This window comes from Sinocyclocheilus rhinocerous, unplaced genomic scaffold (assembly GCF_001515625.1).
Source record: "Sinocyclocheilus rhinocerous isolate Xijiao unplaced genomic scaffold, SAMN03320098_v1.1 scaffold2787, whole genome shotgun sequence".
In the NCBI taxonomy this organism is placed as follows: Eukaryota; Metazoa; Chordata; class Actinopteri; order Cypriniformes; family Cyprinidae; genus Sinocyclocheilus; species Sinocyclocheilus rhinocerous.
Genome location: NW_015639793.1, coordinates 68,841 through 75,031, shown reverse-complemented (window position 1 = coordinate 75,031; position 6,191 = coordinate 68,841).

Sequence of the window (6,191 nt, the reverse complement as noted above, 5' to 3'; positions counted from 1 at the left end):
TAGCCTATGTATCTCGTATATGGCTTTTGCATTGTTCGCTGCTCAATATACAGCATTAAATTAAGATTAATAACTTTTGGTTCTTCATTAGAAACACAAACTATCCATAATGCTTACAAGAATACATCTGAAAATATAATTAGAGGTACAAATAGCATCAAGCTACATTTCAAAACGTATGTAATTATTAATGTTTTTGCTCAAACCCCACTTTAAACCATCATCGAGTGCTTGTAATAACTTGTAATATCTAAAATGGATTTAGATTCTATAATAGGTAGACATGCACTCTTTGTATGTTTTATAATAGACTGAACGCTACCTGCTTGTCATAAACCTTTATTGTTATAAAAATACCGTGAGCTACAGAAAATATATCTTCATAATCATATGTCTATTTGCTTTCATATTTCATGTGTAGAAAAATGTTTCTCTATTTTTTTTTATATACGGAAGGGCAAGAGATGATTGACAGATCTTGAGTGAACGCGCTCTCGCGCACATGGAATAAAATGGACTGTGCTCTCCAGATCACATAATTCAGTGGAGATTTAATAGAAATGTTATTCTGTATTAAAGAATGTGAGAATATATCTGTTCTCAAATACCAACAATAACAAGAACTCAGCATCCACTTTCTTCTCTCTACTGGGATACTCTTCTTCGGTGTTTGTTTACAATGGCTTTCGAAACAGCGCCACCATTCTCAACCTTTTGTGCAACAGCAGCTGCTCCGGGCACGTGATCTAAGCTCAAATCTGATTGGACGGCCCGTTTCATCGCGGAGCGACGGGGAAAAAAATCGACACACAGGACGAAAAAAAAATCTTCGCTCTTTCGCGCCGCGAATGATCGCGCCTAGTGTGAATAGCCCCATTAGGGATCAATTGTTTTGATTCAAACGCGTCATCGCGCCGAACATTCACGCCGATTTTCGTGTTCAGTGTGAAAAGCCCTTTAGTTGCACTGGTTGGAAGGCCCACCAATATAGAACATTGCAGTAGTCCAATCTTGAAATTACAAGAGATTGGACAAGTAGCTTTGCTGCATATTCTGACAGGAAGAGCCTGATTTTCCAAATGTTGAATGAGCGTGTACCTACACTGCCTGTGAAGTAGGACTGAAGCCACCGAAGTACCGTACCTGTGATCCCCAGAAAGAGTGAACAGGAGGATATGTCAAAGGCTGCAGGTCAAGCAGAATAAGAACATATGATTTGGAGTGTTCAATCAGCTCTCTGCTTTTCTGTCACGGAACAATCTACTTGAAAAGAACCAGTCTGGGTTCAAAAGCAGACACTGAAAGTGGAGGCAACCCTGTCGACCGTTGCTGAAATTCTTCGGCTGGCAAGAGTGAGCAAAGCATGTAGGATGGGTGGAACAGCACTCTGGAGATCTCATTCTCTGAAAAAGGACAGAAAGAATAGAAGTGTTGGAGAGACTTTTGACTGTCAGGATCTGATTCGTAATTGGATGAGTGAACCCCCCTGTGTGCTGGTTAGAGCACAATAATATATAAGGATGAGGAGACAGGTGATCAGGTTTAGGTGATGTATTGATAGGAGGTAAGCCACAGAGGTACAGGTATTTCACAGGTGGGTATTAATTACAGGCAGTAGAGGCATTAGTCTGGAACACAAGAAATACAATAAAGGTTAATCAATAACTAACAATAACTAGGCATATACAACAATAAACATCCATTGGTACATAAAGGCAGCCAAAGCAAGCTAAATCCTCATCAGTAACATTTTTCCATGAAATATACAATCCAAGAAAAGAAAATAAGGTATCACATTGTACATTATAAGCCATTAGCGATCATCTAACATGATAAACATCACTCCATATATGGATAGAATCGAGGCACATCAAAGTTATCGCTCGTTTGGCATAAACAGCTTGAAATATCTAAATCACATCACAGAGGTATCATTGAAAATCAAAACAGTGATATACATCTCAATAAAGAATAAATAATTTGTATATGGAACAGCCTCATTTGGGCTGATTTCAACTAACAAAAACAACGTCTGCGGGAATGTCTAGACATGTGCGTGTGACGCTGTTATAAATAACTCAATACCGATCTCGATAAACACAATAATAAAGAAAACAGACTTACTTGTAGGTCAATGACTAACACCTCAAGGTAACTTCTGCAGCAAATATGACAGGAATGAATGACCTTTCAGCGATCGGCAGAATACAGAGTTCAGCAGGCATCAGCGGCTTAACTCACGAGACTGCTCAGCCAGAAGGTGTCAGAATAAAAGCCCTCTCTTAAAGGAGCCTTTACAACAAGAAGAGTTGAATGTGTGTGGGTGGAGGATGTAAAGAACTCAGCCAGAAGGTGATGTACAGTGTCAGAATAAAAGCCCTCTCTTAAAGGAGCCTTTACAACAAGAAGAGTTGAATGTGTGTGGGTGGAGGATGTAAAGAACTCAGCCAGAAGGTGATGTACAGTGTCAGAATAAAAGCCCTCTCTTAAAGGAGCCTTTACAACAAGAAGAGTTGAATGTGTGTGGGTGGAGGATGTAAAGAACTGGTTGCTGATGGTTGCCAGCTTATCAGTGAAGAAGCTGGCAAAGTCATCAGCATTCGGAGAAGAAGTGGGAGGAGGTGGACAGATAAGAGAGGAGAAAGTTGTGAATAATTTCAGGGTGTCTAAGGCATTGCTGATTTTGTTTATCTTCGCAGCAGAATCATTAGAGAAGAAAGAGGACAGGAGATAATGGTATTTGCTCAGGTCCGCAGAGTTTTGTTGTGTTGCTTCATCTCCTCTTAGCAGCTCTGAGCTTAGTTTGAGAGCAGAGATGAGGGATGGGACACAGAGGCCACAGGGGAAAAGTTCTGCTATACTGCCAGACAGTGTCTAGGATTGTTGTAGTCCAGGGGTTTTTCAAACCTGTCCTGGAGGCCTCACTTGTCAGGCACACCCAATTCAGGTCTTGCAGTCTCTACTAATGAGCTGGTGAGTTGAATCTGGTGTGTTAGTTGAGGGAGACATAAAAAATGTGCAGGGCTGGAGGGCCTCCAGGACAGGTTTGAAAACTCCTGTTGTAGTCTTTGTTGTATTTGTCTTCCACTGTTTTGACTATCTCTGGTGGTGAAACAGAATGCTGGTTACTGGTCTTCTGTCATTCATAGAACCAAGGTTACACCAGTAACCAGCGTTTTGTTGTGTTCAAAAACATTTTGATGTCATCCTCTTAAGGTTCTGTCAGAAAGATTACCATTATTTTTAGTGTGAAAATATTACAGAACAGTGGGTTTAAACTGAAAAGGGTTTTCACAGTGATACAACAGATGTAGTTGGCAATGCAGCAAAGTGGAATAGAACTCAGCTTTATGCAAATGGGAGTGCAGGCAGTGATCTCTTACTTGATAACACTGGATACAGCATTGCACACTAAACAGAATGAAATCTATCAAATAATAATACCAAGTGCGGTATCTTCTTAATTAAATCATTATTCATGGCGAAGTACATACCACAAAAAAAAAATACGACTGGGGGAAGTCGTGGCCTAATGGTTAGAGAGTCGGACTCGTAACCCAAAGGTTGCGGGTTCGAGTCTCGTACCGGCAGGGATTGTAGGTGGGGGGAGTGAATGTACAGTGCTCTCTTCCACCTTTAATACCACGACTGAGGTGCCCTTGAGCAAGGCACCGAACCCCCAACTGCTCCCCGGGCGCCGCAGCATAAATGGCTGCCCACTGCTCCGGGTGTGTGTTCACTGCTGTGTGTGTGTACTTAGGATGGGTTAAATGCAGAGCACTAATTCCTAGTATGGGTAACCATACTTGGCCACATGTCACGTCACTTCACTTCACTTCATTTAGCTTGTAGTTACCTACTGCTCAACACTGCTTAGATGTATGTTTTTTTTTGTTTTTTGTTTTTTAGTGTGAAGCACGGCAGCGTATTTGTGCAGAAGTGGCTCTCCGGCACATTTATTTCAGAGACCTGGGAGAAAAAGTGCAGGACCTGGCTGACAGTAAGTATTTCATACTAGTAATTTTATAGATCAGGTTTAGGTGATGTATTGATAGGAGGTAAGCCACAGAGGTACAGGTATTTCACAGGTGGGTATTAATTACAGGCAGTAGAGGCATTAGTCTGGAACACAAGAAATACAATAAAGGTTAATCAATAACTAACAATAACTAGGCATATACAACAATAAACATCCATTGGTACATAAAGGCAGCCAAAGCATACTAAATCCTCATCAGTAACATTTTTCCATGAAATATACAATCCAAGAAAAGAAAATAAGGTATCACATTGTACATTATAAGCCATTAGCGATCATCTAACATGATAAACATCACTCCATATATGGATAGAATCGAGGCACATCAGAGTGATCGCTTGTTTGGCATAAACAGCTTGAAATATCAAAATCACATCACAGAGGTATCAATGAAAATCAAAACAGTGATATACATCTCAGAAAAGAAGAAATAATTCGCATATGCAACAGCCTCATTTGGCTAAACTAACAAAAACAACGTCTGCAGGCATGTCTAGACATGTGCGTGTGACGCAGTTATAAATAACTCAATACTGATCTCAATAAACACAATAATAAAGAAAACAGACTTACTTGTAGGTCAATGACTAACACCTCAAGGTAACTTCTGCAGCAAATATGACAGGAATGAATGACTTTTCAGCGATCGGCAGAATACAGAGTTCAGCAGGCATCAGCGGCTTAACTCACGAGACTGCTCAGCCAGAAGGTGACGTACGGTGTCAGAATAAAAGGCCTCTCTTAAAGGAGCCTTTACAACAAGAAGAGTTGAATGTGTGTGGGTGGAGGATGTAAAGAACTGGTTGCTGATGGTTGCCAGCTTATCAGTGAAGAAGCTGGCAAAGTCATCAGCAGTCGGAGAAGAAGTGGGAGGAGGTGGAGGGGGACAGATAAGAGAAAAGTTGTGAATAGTTTCAGGGTGTCTAAGGTGTTGCTGATTTTGTTTTGGTAGTAAGATATCTTGGCAGCAGAATCATTAGAGAAGAAAGAGGACAGGAGAGAATGGTATTTGCTCAGGTCAGCAGGGTCTTGTTGTTACATACTGCTCAACACTGCTTGTGACTTATAACTCATAACTTAGACTTGTAGTACAACACAACGAAACGTTTCAATTTATATTTTACTTCAGTATTTGCAGTGAGATCCCATTTGTAGACATGCACATAGAAAAGAAACTCACATTTCACACTAGATGTATGTGTTTTTATTTAGTGTGAAGCACGGCGGCGTATGTGTGCAGAAGTGGCTCTCCGGCACATTTATTTCAGAGACCTGGGAGAAAAAGTGCAGGACCTGGCTGACAGTAAGTATTTCATACTAGTAATTTTATAGTCTTATTATAATATATTAGTCTTATTATTATTATTATTCAATTATAGTCTTATAAGCTAATTGTTGTAAGATGTGATGCTGTGTACATAAATTTGCATAGACAATTTCTACACATTTATAAAGTCATACATTCACAGCTGAAATGTCATGTCTGTATTAATAAAATGTTAAATTCTGTCACTCCAGCTACCTCCATCTTTTCTGTCAAGGAGATTCGACTTCAGATGGACCCAGGAAAACACTTTCCAGCTCAAAGAGAGTTGGGTGAGTTTGAACATTTACCTGGATGTTGAGTTCCTTGTACATGTTGGGAAAAAAAGAAGCAAGACTGTAACCCTATTTTATCTCTCCTCCAAAAAATCAGATGAGAAAGTAATTGACACTACAGAAGTACCGTTTAGACTGTTCCCGCTAAATTTGGATCTCGTTTCCAGAATCTCACATTTAAATTTCCGCTACTGAAAGAAAGAGAGATAGGCGTGTAGTAAAATAAAAGTGTAGTCTTCACAAAATTGTATGTTATTTTATTCGTCTTGTCAAGAGTCTTGAATTTATTGACTTTGACTTGAATTTATATGAATTATCTTAAGACACAAAATTCGTTTAATATTTTATGCAACACAGTAGGAAAAAAAGTGTCAGAGAAAATAAAAAATGTTGTACAAAAATGTTATTTCTTATTGTTATTCGTCTTGTCAGGATACAGTTCGTTTAACATTGACAACACAAAAGTGTCGCAGAGAGAAAAAAAATAAAAATGTAGGTTGTACAAAAATAGCCTATTAGCTATTTTTATTCGTCTTGTCAAAATACAAAATTC